The 15602-nt window shown below is 41.3% G+C and overlaps 1 protein-coding gene across 4 annotated transcripts in view; it reads right to left on the bottom strand.

Moving 5' to 3' along the window:
* si:dkey-246g23.2 (PQ-loop repeat-containing protein 1) overlaps window positions 1–15602 on the bottom strand; it is a 73453-nt gene that overhangs the window by 51652 nt on the left and 6199 nt on the right. The window lies entirely within an intron of this gene.

Genomic DNA, 15602 nt, shown 5'->3' with positions numbered 1-15602 from the left:
CACTCCAGCCAGCTGGTCTGCGCATGCTCTGAGGACGCGGCTTGGGATGCCGTCCAGGAAAGCAGCCTCGTGAGGGTTAACACGCTTGAAACTTCTACTCGCATTGACTACAGAGAATGGGAGCCCACAGACCTCAAAAGCATAAACTCTGTTTTCCTCGATGCAGGCAAAGAAGGTGTTAAGTTTGTGTGTGTGCATCTCTCTGTGCCTTTTAAAGTTGGAAATGAGTACCTCCAGTTTCAAATCTGTGGAAAATTTGAGAAAATGGTAGCGAGAGGAGAACAGCGAGCAGTGTGGTGTGCGGCAGTAGGATGATCTCAGCAGGTGTCCAGGGGCTCCCTGTGTGCAATGTGTGATGAGGTTATTTTAAATGAGGCAGCCAGAGAGGTGAGGGTTCAGCCTGAGACATACACTAGCAACTTCCTAGGATCAGAACAGGAAAAAAATAGAAATACTCCTTAACTTCAAGAACAGATCAAAACTTGTGGTTTGACTCTAGGCTAGCAGTCTTAGCCGCTGAACAGCATATTATATTTGACATTTTTTGGCAGACTGAAGTTTGGCTCAACACTGACCCTGGGTGAACTGTCAGCCATGCTTTGTCTCATTTACTCATCTGTTTCAGCTGGTAGAGGAACAGGCCTCTGATAAAATAAATTGAACACTCAATTCTAAACGTGACCTGTGGAATGCACATGGAATTTAGACTTGGGAGCACTAGTGCCAATCATAATACATTAAATGGCTTGTGGTTACATCTGTACTTCGTTGTTTCAAGTCCAGCGCTCTCAGGCTATTACATTTGTATCCTTTCTGTGGCACGCATCACAAGCAAAGTCAGTTGTATCATTTCTGTGGCACGCATCACAAGCAAAGTCAGTTGTATCATTTCTGTGGCACGCATCACAAGCAAAGTCAGTTGTATCATTTCTGTGGCACGCATCACAAGCAAAGTCAGTTGTATCATTTTATTTAATCTGGGAAAACCGGTAGCACAGGCAAGTCTGATTAGGCTTAGCTAGAGTAATTTATTTCTTAATACACCCCTTCAAATTAGTGTATTTGGCTATTTCAGCCACACCTGTTGCCGACAGGTAGGGTTGCAAAGGGTCGGAAACTTTCCAGTAAATGTCCGGAATTTTCCATGGGAAGTTAAGCCCGGGAACTTTGCTTAAATTCATCAAAAAAGTTAGCTTATAACAGTGAACCTTTTTTGTGGGATACACAAGGCAATTCTAGGTCTTGTGGCATAATTTGGTTAAACTATCCCCAATTCAATAGAATTACAACCCTCTGCATGCATAGTGCATTCTTCAATCACATGTACAGCTGATTCTCAAGATCTTGCACACTAATGAGATGCTACTGAGCCCACACTACTACACTGTCTGAGCCAAGGACTACATGCTTTCTGGTAAGTTTTGATTACAATACTGAGTGGTGTGAATATATTTTATAACATACATGATTTTTTTTTAACAAGTAAATAGTAGCCTACAGCAAAGTGTGTTTAAATAATTTCTAACTTGTTAACCATTTCTGCTAGTTAGTTTTTTCTACCATGTGGGTTTTAGCTTGCTTGAGCCTACTCCCTTAGTGTTAATTCACTTGTTTCCATACATGTTTCATTTAAAAACATTTACCTTACAAAGGAGTTGTTAAACTGCTTAACTATTTATCTGTACATGGAATTTCTTTCTAATCTTTACAGGAAAATCTGATGTGTGGAGACATTCCGCTGCAGCTAATGTAGATGGAAAAGCTGTGTACATTTGCAAATACTGTGCCAAATCATATGAGAAGAATGCAACAAAGCAGAATCATGCAGAATCATCTGGCCAAGTGCAAAAGTTCCCTCAGTGCTCGCAACAAGCAACCTCTGACAAAAGTCCCTCTACTTCTGTTCGAGATGAAAATGTTGAACCAGACACCTTATCGATAGCAACATCCCATGGTCCTCCTGGAATCAGATTTTTTTTGACTCAATGAAGGAACGTAGTCAGAGAAATGCTGATGAATGTCTTGCTCGAGCTGTGTATGCAACTGGTTCACCTCTGATGCTCACAGGCAATGAATAATGGAAGAGATTTCTGAATGTTCTTCACCCAGCATACACCCCTCCAACCAAACTTTATTTACTAATTTGCTGGATGCAGAGTTCAACAGAGTTCAAGTGAAGGTCAAGCAAATCATAGAGAAAGCAGACTGTATTGCAATCATCTCTGATGCGTGGTCGAATGTTTGTGGGCAAGGAATAATTAACTACATCATCTCCACCCCTCAACCAGTATTCTACAAGAGCACAGACACAAGGGACAACAGACACACTGGTCTCTACATTGCAGATGAGCTGAAGGCAGTCATCAATGATCTTGGACCACAGAAGGTATTTGCACTGGTGACAGACAATGCTGCGAACATGAAGGCTGCTTGGTCTAAAGTGTAGGAGTCCTACCTTCACATCACACCCATTGGCTGTGCTGCTCATGCATTGAATCTGCTCCTCAAGGACATCATGGCATTGAAAACAATGGATACACTCTACAAGAGAGTCAAGGAAATTGTTAGGTATATGAAGGGTCAACAAGTTATAGCAGCAATCTACCTCACCAAGCAAAATGAGAAGAATAAGAGCATCACATTGAAGATACCCAGCAACACCCGTTGGGGTGGTGTCATGTTTGACAGTCTCCTGGAGGGGAAGGAGTCTCTCCAAGAAATGGCCATATCACAGTTTGCCGATATGGACAGCCCCATCAAGAGGATCCTCCTGGATGATGTATTTTGGGAGAGAGTGGTAAGCAGCCTGAAACCTATAGCAGTAGCCATTGCACGGATTGAGGTAGACATGCCATCCTGTCTGATGTTCAGACTCTGCTGCTTGCAGATGTAAGAGAATAAATCCGTACTGCCCTGCCCACTTCACTGTTGCTCCAAGCATTGGAAACTGCAGTTCTGAAATATATCAAAAAGCGCAAAGACTTCTACCTGAAGCCCATACACGCCGCAGCGTACATGTTGGACCCCAAGTATGCTGGCAAGAGCATCCTGTCTGGTGCAGAGATCAACAAGGCCTATGGTGTCATCCCTATCGTGTCTCACCACCTTGGCCTGGACGAGGGCAAGGTTCTTGGCAGTCTGGTGACGTACACTTCCAAGCAAGAGCTTTGGGATTGAGATGCAATATGGCAGTCGTGCCAACATATCTCATCAGCCACCTGGTGGAAGGAACTTGAGGCTCCTTCCCCTGTTGCCTCCATCATCCTCCAAATCCCACCAACATCAGCCGCCTCAGAGCGCAACTGGTCCTTGTTTGGGAACACACACACCAAAGCACGCAACAGGCTGACCAATACAAGGGTTGAAAAATTGGTGGCCATCCGGTCAAATTTGAGACTTTTTGAGCCTGACAACGAGCCATCATCAACAAGGTTGGAAAGTGACAGTGAAGATGAGGCCTCAGAGTCGGATGTTCAAGAGGTGGACATTGAGGAGGTCCAGTGAGAAGACATAGAAGCCTGAGAGAAAGACAACCAAAGCTTTAGTTTCTAGACTATAATTTTACAGATGTATGTTGAAAACATTTTTGGGAGATGCGATGGATCATTGGGGATCATTCAATATTCCCTTTTGTTGTTCAGTGAAATCATCCCATGTGAAGAGTCAACTCATTTAATTAAAGTTCAATTCGTAACTAAATTGTTTTTATTTCTATTGGAAGGATTTCATCATTTGCAATTATGTCTACTTATGATAAGGTAAAAGGTTTATATTTCTGTCTCCATATGATATGGTAAATATATCCTATGCAAAAAACATCTACATTTAAATTGGATTAATATTAATTTGCATATATTACTGTTAATTCCCATATATCCCTGTTAATTCCCATTGAAAGTTTCCACCTCTGAATATTCCCCAAAATTTGCAACCCTACCGACAGTTGTATAAAATCAAGCACACAGCCATGCAATCTCCATAGAGAAACATTGGCAGTAGAATGGCCCGTACTGAAGAGCTCAGTGCCTTTCAAAGTGGCACCATCATAGGATGGCACCATTCCAACAAGTCAGTTCGTCAAATTTCTGCCCTGCTAGAGCTGCCCCGGTCAACTGTAAGTGCTGTTATTGTGAAGTGGAAACATCTAGGAGCAACAACTCCTCAGATGTGAAGTGGTAGGTCACACAAGCTCACAGAACGGGACAGCCGAGTGCTGAAGCGCGTAACACGTAACAATCGTCTGCCTCTGGAAGCAATGTCAGCGCAAGACCTGTTCGTCGGTAGTTTCATGAAATGGGTTTCCATGGCCGAGCAGCCGCACAGAAGCCTAAGATCACCATGCGCAATGCCAAGCGTCGACTGGAGTGGTGTAAAGCTCACCACCATTGGACTCTGGAGCAGTGGAAACGTGTTTTCTGGATTGATGAATCCTGCTTCACCATCTGGCAGTCCGACGGACAAATCTGGGTTTGGCGGATGCCAGGAGAACGCTACCTGCCCCAATGCATAGTGCCAACTGTAAAGTTTGGTGAAGGGAAATCTTAACGCTACAGCATACAATGACATTCTGTGCTTCCAACTTTGTGACAACAGTTTGGGGAAGGCCCTTTCCTGTTTCAGCATGACAATCCACCTGTGCATAAAGCGAGATCCATACAGAAATGGTTTGTCAATATCGGTGTGGAAGAACTTGACCTGCCTGCACAGAGCCCTGACCTCAACCCCATTGAACACCTTTGGGATGAATTGGAATGCCAACTGCGAGCGAACCAAGCCTAATTGCCCAACATCAGTGCCCGAACTCACAATTGCTCGTGTGGCTGAATGGAAGCCTTCCCAGAAGAGTTGGGGCTGTTATAGCAGCAAAGGGGGGACCAACTCCATATTAATTCCCATGATTTTGGAATAAGATGTTTGACGATGTAGTGTATATGGCCCTGGGCTTAGCTATACCACAGCCTCTGCCATAGAAACAAACGGAGCATGGCTTTGTGTCCAAGGTTGCACCTTTGCAATGCAAAAAAAACGCTCGTCTGTAGCCCAAACCGTAAAAAGAAAAGATTTTACCGGAGCTACACACAAATTAACCATCATGAGTAAGGAACTCTGAACTATGGAAATATTTCAAGGCAATTTTTTATTTATTTTTTACTTTATATTCATCATCTCCAACATATGTGAAAATACCGAGTTTGTTTTGCAGTCAAAAAAAATGGATAAGTGTTTCCAATGACATAAACCAATTGGTAGACAATTAGTAGGCAATGCCTACTCATAATTAGTTAAAATCACGATGCACACCGATGAGGTCATTGGAAACACTTATCCTCCTCCATCTTTTTTCCACAAGACATATAAACGTGCCCTTTTCAGATATGTTGGGGTGGTGCTGGAGATGATGAATATGAAGTTAAAACATTTAGAAAATTCCCTTTAAAATAAACCCTGTTTAATCTATAAAAAAACATTTGTCACAGAAAATAGATGATTTGCAGAATGGATGAGATGGAGGTCATTACCACTCAATAAATTAATAGGGACATTTTAGACGTGCCGCAGAATTTTCCATCCCATCAAGGTGTGCCAAGGTTAAAAAAAGGTTGGGAACCACTGCTCTACACTGGTCTAGGGAGCCAATTTCAGCAACCTGTCTGTTACACCTGTACCTTGTCATCCTCTGACACACAGGAAGCGAGAGGGGGGAAAGACAAGAGAGATTCATTAAGGCCTCAATGACTGGAGATAAGAGGGAAGGCAGGGGGAAATTGGGACAGTGGTGGAAAGAGAAAAGTGTCTGCTAAGAGGGGATTGAGATATACTGTAGTTAACAGGGAGCTCTAGCCTTGCAGTCCATCTATAGACAGCCCTCTGGGAGCAAACAAAACATATAGAGCCTCTGTCTGCTCCGGATTGACAGTACTGCCAGAGTCATGGGAGAACTAGTGATCAATGGTGTTGGTGTAATAAGTCCTGTTTTCCCATCTTACACTAGTGTGTGTGTCTGGGTGGGGAGAGAACCAGGAGACTTAGGTCAAAGATGAGCTCATGAATAAATAAATTGGCCACAAATAACCAACGGTATTCTGACAGGCCCAAAGTGCAGCAACTGTCAATATGTATTGGGGACAGGATGCACCGTGATTTGGAATTCTGCACAATGTCAATACAGTGCGACATTATTAAAGGCTCCACAAAAATGTCGATGAAAAACATCCCTACAAAATAAAGTACAAACACCGGGGTCACGCGAAGATACTTCCTACACTCTCTAACTACAAGTCAGTCTGCTGCGTAGGCTATCTGCTGTGTTTCTTGCCCTTTTTAATAATTCATATGACCCTGTGGGAGTAGCCACTGGCGCTAGTCTGACTCGACCTTTCCCAGAAGAGGACTGAGCACTCGGAGTTCTCCATGTTTAAGAGGACCCAGGCATATCACCAACACCTAACCAGAAACAGAGCTTATGCAAACGTTCCCATGAGGATTATTCTAAAACAAGCACACAGTCAGAGCCATGGACAAACGCACAACATAACAATTAAGTTATCTTCAGCAAAACCAACTCTGAACAACACCAAAACTGAAGGGTTGGCTATTGATTACATTTTGCTTATGTCACCAACTCACACACCCCCCTAGCTTCATTTGACTTATCTAGGCTTTAATTACACACAGTGTACACCTCTGTGTAAATACAGGGGAGTAATAAACGCTCAGTCTGTGCTGAGAGCGGTCACACCGGATTCACCTTGCTGCAATGCTGCAGATAACGCTGCCTGAGTGGCAGACAGACTGGCATTCCCAGTCCAGACCGCAGTAGCGTAGACCCTACCTACACTGAGCAGCACAGCCAAACTCATCCAAAACAAACAGACCACTCCACTAAGGCACCTGGCATAAGTGCTCACTGTACACAGTCATCACTCCTCAAGGAAGCCTACCTCTGAGTCAACAACACAGCCGCTGTCCATTCCCTCACATTCTACACAGTGACAGGTAGTGTATGACAAAAAGATATGAACAGACAGGATGGTGGGTGCAGTTGTGACCAGTAGATGGCTCTGTTAATTCATTAGTACATACAGTTAACTGCCAAAATAAAAGATACAACAAATATTCAAAGCAGGTGCTTCAACACAGGTGTGGTTCCTGAGTTAATTAAGCAGTCAACATCCCATCATGCTTAGGGTCACGCAAAAGTTGGCATTAATAAAAACTGAACTTGACGTGAGAATGTGCTTGTCCTCCCGCAAACTTTAGACCATGCGTATGCACAGTTTCTAGTGGTTGGAGAATTGCATTGCAAGACAAAAGTAGCGTAATAGCCTTGTGCAAATGGGGAATATATGATGACACTATTATTCATAACCAAAAAACAGGTAGCTAAATATAATAACAAGATGCAATCATTTGCTGTTAGTGAGAAGAGCGAAAATCGATTTATAACACATAACCAAGAATAAATTCCTCACCTTTTCTGGCCATGGTGAATTCATATTCCCTAAGTAGCCATACAACACCCATACGCATCTGTCATTTAATTGGACCTATTAAACAGGCTATTATAATTTCAGTTTTTGCTCTATGCATCTGAAAAGGTGAGCAGTTTATAACATGCAGTATAATTTAACAGGTGAACAGACAGCTGCGCATGGGTTGATCTTTTGCATGGAAGTGCGTTACAACTAAGTAGGCCTACTGTAATCCAAGTAGACAATGTTTCAGAATTCACGGGCAGTGCAGTATATTTAGGTTTGGGAAAAAGTAAATGTAAAACATTATTGATTCAAACGATCTGTTTACAGGTCCACAACAATTTATAATTGTTTTTGTCTTTCAGAAACAGTCAGATAGAGCAAATGTAACTGCAAAAGAAAACATTCTGCCAACACCTCCAAAGACATTTGTTCAAGTTTGCAATTGCCATTTCCTTTAGATACAGTCTTGGCCTAATTCCAATACTTCCAAAGTATACAGCAAATAAGGGCGTTATTTGTATCTGTATTTATTATGGATCCCCACTAGCTGCCAAGGCAGCAGCTACTCTCCCTGGGGTCCAGTTAAATAAATAAATACAATTTTAAAAAAATTAACTAGCCAAGTCATTTAAGAACAAATTCTTATTTACAATGACAGCCTATATTGGCAGTTATACAATTTTAAAAACATCACAATACATTCACAACATATTAAGTGTGTGCCCTCAGGCCCCTACAACACAAAATCCATGTGCCTATGTTTATTTTGCTTCACACTCCCAGCTATTCCATAAGGTGTATTTTTTTATCTGTTTTTTTAGTCAAATTTTACTGCTTGTCTGGTCAGGACTTGGGGACTGTGACAAGACCTCTGGTGGCATGTCTTGTGGGGTATGCATGGGTGTCCACACTGTCCGCCAGTAGTTCAGACAGACAGCTCGGTGCATTCAACATGTCAATACCTCTCACAAATACAAGTAGTGATGAAGTCAATCTCTCCTCCACTTTGAGCCAGGAGAGATTGACATGCATATTATTAGTTGTTAGCTCTCTGTATACATCCAAGGGCCAGCTGTACAGCCCTGTTCTGAGCCAATTGCAATTTTCCTTAGTCCCTCTGTGGCACCTGACCACACAACTGAACAGTAGTCCAGGTGCGACAAAACTAGGGCCTGTAAGACCTGCCTTGTTGATAGTGCTGTTAAGAATGCAGTGCACGCTTTATTATGGACAGGCTTCTCCCCATCCTAGTTACTGTTGTATCAATATGTTTGGACCATGACAGTTCACAATCCAGGGTTACTCCAAGCAGTTTAGCCACCTCAACTTGCTCAATGTCCACATAATTTATTACAAGATTTAGTTAAGGTTTAGTGAATGATTTGTCACAAATACAAAGCTTTTATTTATTTTTTTATATTTAGGACCAACTTATTCCTTGCCAGCCATTCTGAAACAACTGCAGATCTTTGTTAAGTGTTGCAGTCATTTCAGTTGCTGTAGTAGCTGACGTGTAGTGTTGAGTCACCCTCAAACATAGACAAACTGGCTTTACTCAACTACTGTTGTTAGTTATTAAAAAATAAATAATAATAATTTAAAAAAGGGGCCTAGACACCTGCCCTGGGGAATTCCTGATTCTACTTGGATTTTGTTGGAGGCTTCCATTAAAGAACACCATCTGTGTTCTGATAGACAATTAACTCTTTATCCACAATATAGCAGGTGTAGTAAAGCCATAATACATATGTTTTTCCAGCAACAGACTATGATCGATAATGTCAAAAGCCGCACTGACGTCTAACACCTACCACAATATTCGAGTCAATTTCTCTCAGCCAATCATCAGTGTAAGTGCTTTGCTTGTTGAATGTCTTTCCCTATAAGCGTGCTGAAAGTTTGTTGTTTACTGTAAAATAGCATTGTATCTGGTCAAACAAAATTGTATCCAAAAGTTTACTAAGGGTTGGTAACAGGATGATTGGTCGGCTATTTGAGCCAGTAAAGGGAGGCTTTACTATTCTTAGGTAGGGGAATAACTTTTGCTTCCCTCCAGGCCTGAGGGCACACACGTTCTAGTAGGATTAAATTGAAGATATGGCAAATAGGAGTGGCAATATGGTCCTCTATTATCCTCTAATTTTCCATCCAAATTGTCAGACCCCGGCAACTTAACGGAATTCAAAATTACAATGCTTGTCTTTCATAATTTGGTCAGATATACTTGGATGTGTAGGTGCTCCAAACCGTTTACTGTCATTCATCTTTGTTTCATAGTGCAGTTTCTTCTTTTTATTCAAATCAAATCAAATTTTATTTGTCACATACACATGGTTAGCAGATGTTAATGCGAGTGTAGCGAAATGCTTGTGCTTCTAGTTCCGACAATGCAGTAATATCCAACGAGTAATCTAACCTAACAATTTCACAACAATTACCTTATACACACAAGTGTAAAGGAATGAATAAGAATATGTATATATAAACAAATATGAATGAGTGATGGTATAGAACGGCATTGGCAAGATGCAGTGGATGGTATAAAGTACAGTATTTACATATGAGATGAGTAATGTAGGATATGTAAACATATAAAAGTGCCATTGTTTAAAGTGGCTAGTGATACATTACATCAAGATGGCAAGATGCAGTAGATGGTATAGAGTACAGTATATAAATATGAGTAATGTAGGTTATGTAAACATTATATAATATAAAGTGGCTAGTGATACATTTATTACATCAATTTTTCCATTATTAAAGTGGCTGGAGTTGAGGCAGTATGTTGGCAGCAGCCACTCAATGTTAGTGATGGCTGTTTAACAGTCTGATGGCCTTGAGATAGAAGCTGTTTTTCAGTCTCTCGGTCCCTGCTTTGATGCACCTGTACTGACCTCGCCTGTACTGACCTAGTCAGTTTTGTCCCATGATTTCTCAATTTGCAGTACGTTTGCCAATCAGCAACGTAACAAACTTTAACATACTTTTTAGGAGAGAGTGGTCTGCCCGCAGGCAGGCAGCTCCAGATAATTTGACTAACAGTTCTGGTCACCTAGTGATGTACGCTAGTTCCACTTCAGAAGCACATTCCATATGTCTGAAAAGGGTACAATAGAGTTCCAGACCATTGTAGAATCTATGCCAAGGTGCATTGAAGCTGTTCTGGCCCGTGGTGGCCTAACGCCCTAATAACATACTATGTCGGTATTTCCTATATTTTGCCAGTTACCTGTACATGTGATTCAATTATTAAACAGGCTGCATCAACAACATTCACTCACCTTTGAGCGTTGCAGAAAGATTTGTGATGAGATTTGAGGGTATACATTAAAATAGTTGCCTATTCTTGAGGTTGGGAGTGAGGCTACACAAGGACAGAGAACTTTCTCCACATAAAACCTGAGGTGAGGTTAACATAGCAGATTGTTCACTCTAGCTCAGCCAAGGCCAACACTGACTTTAACATCAGTAGAGAGCAATATCCAACCTCAGCAGGGCCATACAGGAACTATGAGCCACAAGGTCCTCACCCGAGAAGCTTTCTGAGGGAAACTGGAGAGAATTAATCTCCCTTTCCCACTCCAGACACACGTCACACATGATGTTGACTCTCAACGACAATAAAGCGAGTCAACCTTTTTTTAGGGACCTTGATGTATTGAGGAGAAATGCTCATTTCATTCCATCTAGTCCCCGATCTATCAGTAAGTTTCACTTAGTTTGTAATTCTTGAAACATTATTTTGCAGCACTCTGCAGCATGAAAAACTTTTAAAAGTTGTAAAAAAAGGTTATAATAGCACATCTGTATTTCCTTTTCTCCTTTTCCTCAGTCCACGTCCAAAACCTACATCATAAGGGCAACCTGTTAATGTATGGCCTTTGGGCAGTCAGTGGAAGTCAGAGAAAAGTAATTGTGTTGAGCAGAGCCAATAACACTGAACACAGTGAAGTCCACATTACAACACATTATACAGCACTCTCATTATTTCCTGGTGGTTATTTAATGGACTAGTCCTTGAGGTGCTATTCCAAATAATGTGCTGAGAAAACACCTGCTCGGACATATTTAGTTTTACCGTTGGAGTGCCTATAGGGTATCTTATGCACATATACTACCTACTGACCTCCGGTAACCCCCACTAAAGGAAGCTAAATGGCATCACTCGACACAGGTACTTGTCTTCATGTGTGTTTTTGGTTTATTGTTTTGTGTGTGTGTGTGTGTGTGTGTGTGTGTGTGTGTATACAGTGGTTCATCCTTTAAAAGTTGCAGCGTACTGCGGTGCAGCTTGCATGGTGCCGCAAAATTCTGTGGCACGTTATTTAACTGGTACCATTAATGCTAGTTAGCGCTAGTTTGACCACCAGAGGGCATCTTTGAGAAGCATTTGATAGCCTTCAATAGTGGCTGTACTAGAAAATTTAAAACCTTTTTGTAAGAATATAGTATATGGGTCTGATTTTAAGAAATGTTGCTAAATTCATTTGATTAATATTATGGTGTTTCTATTCCAAGAAAAATGGAAAAACACTCTGGGCTTCCAATAGGACGGAACGGAAAACATGGCGCTGTACAACGTGATGGTAGGGAGTAGCCTACAGTACTGGGCTATTTAGCTAAAGAATCCCTGTGTCGTGCAGGTACGCGGGAGACCGGGGTTCAATTCCCCGACGGGGAGGAAGGAGTAGACTGTCCTTATAAATAAGAACTTGTACTTAACTGATTATATATGTGTTATTTCATAGTTGATGTCTTCATTACTATTCTACAATTTAGAAAATAGTAAAAATAAAGAAACCCTGGAATGTGTAGGTGTGTCCAAACTTTTGACTGGTACTTGCTTAATTAATTTGATTAATATTATGGCGTTTTTATTCCAAGAAAAACGAAAAACCCTCTGGGTTTCCGTTAGGATGGAACTTCAATATGCTCTTGAAATAAGACCTACACCACTTTTAAAAGCACATTACTCAACACTAGTGAGACTCATGTTGCCTACGGTAGACCTACAGTATGTCGAAAAATATGATGGTTTAAAAAAAATATATTTTGGAGATGATTTGTTTACAAATAACGTAAAATGAGCCAGAAAAAGGCCATTCTTGAACATGGGGTGAGACATTGTTACTAATTTTTAAATAAAGCCAGTATGTTATTTAGAATGATTTATTTATGTTTTTAGAGGGAGAGAAACCAAAAGCCTACAGTCATCTCATGGGTCTCCGAGTCGAGGCCGGCACGGGTATTGAACCAGCATCCGTTGCGCCACTCAGGTGCTGTACAACATGACCGGTCGGGAGTGGGATACTGTACTACAGTAAGAGCAAAATAATCCTAACAAAATAAAAGAATAAAAACCTTAGAGTAACAACAATTTTAGTAAGTGATACTCAGGTCATGCACAATTATCAGTTTCTATTTAGGTTTATGTCGCCCATTCATTGTCAGTTGGAGACACACTAGGACCCAAAAGCATAATCAAGTGCTCTAATTCCCCTTTGCGCGGGTCTCGAGCAATGAAGTAGTGACGAAGGTTATCGTACTAAACCACAAATGACCTCTCAGTCCCGCAGCATAATCGCAAAACTTTTAGTGGAGCAACCACTGTATGTGGTACAGCTACATGGGGACAGGTGCTGCTGTGCTGGCTGCCATAGAGCAGGATGTCCCTGAGGTAAGGAAAGTACAGTAGAGATTAGCAGGTCTCAGATGGGGAGTGAGGGGAGGGGAGAGGTGGGGGGGGGGTCAAGGGCTATTCTGAGTATATACCATCACTATACCATCACACCCCTCCATTCCCTCTGAAATCAGACACGTTGCCTGCCCTTCAGCAGAATAAAGTAGCGTTCCTGTAGCGTTGACAGTCTACTGTAGTGTCTGTGGACAGGGTGATTAGGAGCAGTCAAAACAGAATTCTCTATTGGTTTGGATGCTGAGCTCCTGGGAGACAGGACTGAGAATGGATGGAGTAAATAGTGAGACTCTCCAGCTCCCAACAGGGGACAACAGATTGAGACAGTCTGGAACTCTTAGCAGACTATACTCATGACAAGACTACCAGGAAATTAAACTCTCATTCCGACACACTCTCTCTCAGACAACTATGCCCCAGTAAGGGTTATCTACAGTATAACACAATCTCAGACACGCGCGCATGGGTACACACACCCCATACTAACTCACCGATATCTACACCATGAATAACCTCACCATGAATAACTTAACCTCTCTTCACTAATCAATCAACATGAAAGGTACATTATTAGTGCCAAGAAGTTAGGGATCTAATAACACTTTTAAATTATTGGAATATTACGAGATTTCATTTCATTCTCAGTCTGCAGCCTAATAAAAAGCTGCCTTAAGATTGATTTTAATCTCTTTCAGCGCAATTACAGAGCCAATCTGTCTGCAAACATAATTACCCATAAATCCAGTCCATAAAAGCTGACTGAGCATGAATTTGGACAGACTCTGGCCCTCCCGGGTCCCAAGTACAATGGCAACTAGAGTACAGCTAGTCACTCTAGAAGGGTCTTCACATACATGCTACACATATACTGTAATGTAAAACTTGTCACGTCTCGACCGCTACCTCAGAGATAACGCACGACACTCGCCCCCCTCTAAACAGGAAGGTGTAAACAGAAACGTCTCATTGAGTCAACACATAATAGCAAAGCAATGTTTTTGAAACAGCTTTGAGTTTTTACCTGAAATAGTAACAGCCGGTTACATTCTGTAAATGTCGCAGTGGTTTTTTGTTTGTTGCTAGACTGCACTGTGTCACTGAGGTCCAGGCAAGAATCACCTCCCCAGGGAATTATTAACATCTTCAATTCGCAATTTGCTTTTACCTCATATAATGACTTCCATGATACTGATCAAATGAAGCCTGTTTTTTTCCTAAGATAAGCTTTAACTACCTACCGCATTAAAGTTAAGAGCAACCATCTAGCTATGGTTCAGCTAAACGTCAGCATTCAGCTACAGCCAGCATGTTTATGTGAAGATACAGAAATTATTCTGTTTCGCTAGCTAGCTAACGTTACCTAGCCGTGTAGCCTATATTATAATAATATGGACGACACTATGATAGTGTTACTCTACTTTTATAGTCGTATGGGAGGGGTAAACATTCATTATCGATATGCTAACATTACTTGATCGCGAAGCATGTTGTTAGTGAGTAGGAGTCAGCTGTGTATTGTCAGCTAATTTAGAAAATAAACCCTTTCTTTGTCTGCACATGCTTGTGGATTGTTGCATTATTCAAGGGTGTAATATGGTTTGGTTGCATTATTTAATATCGAAATACTGTACGTTTCAGAATAAAAGTTGTCAGATTGTTAATAGTACGTGCTAACTGGCTAGTGGCTATTGTGATATTTACGGTCAATTTGAGCTGCGGACCAAGAATGTCGTGTTTAAATAAAATAAAAATAAACATTATTACTATTTATTACAAAAAACACAAGGAAGGGGTAACATTAAAGTATTAGAACATGAAGGACAAAAAATACAGCATCAGGACACTATCAAACATGTATCAGTCTTTCCGCAACAGAGCCATCCTTATGTGTGAGGGTGCGTGTGCATGATAGTGATATAAAATATGTCATTGTTTCCTTTTTCATGATCACAATCTTGTGAAACCCGAATCCTCCAAGATCCCCCCACAGTTCCCCAATAGCTGTCCCTCAACCATTCAAAGAAAATAAATTACAAAATACAATTAATTCCATTCCCCACCCCCAAGAACCCCCCAATGCACCAACAACCAAGAGAATGAACTAAAGAGAAAAAAGGAAAAGACAGAAGAAAACAGCAAACAACAATGCAAAAAAATATATTAAAAAAATAATAAATTTAAAACAAAGGACATCTGAAATCATAACAGCAATGCCTACTTTATGTTTGTGTGCATGTCTGGCACGATTACATGCATGTGTGTGTTCTTCTATGTGTTTATTTGAATGAGAGTGTGTGTATATGCATGTGTACAAACACCTGCACTGCATCAGCCTCAGGCAAACCGGCATCAGTTGTAAAAACACTGCCACCGCGAAAGGAAAGGATGTAACGTGAATTGAGAAGTAGAAATCTCTTTCGGAACTCTGC

The sequence above is a fragment of the Salmo trutta genome, chromosome 7 (assembly GCF_901001165.1).
Source record: "Salmo trutta chromosome 7, fSalTru1.1, whole genome shotgun sequence".
Classification (NCBI taxonomy): domain Eukaryota; kingdom Metazoa; phylum Chordata; class Actinopteri; order Salmoniformes; family Salmonidae; genus Salmo; species Salmo trutta.
The sequence above is the reverse complement of the archived record's forward strand: the minus strand, read 5'-3'. Positions and strand labels throughout refer to the sequence as shown.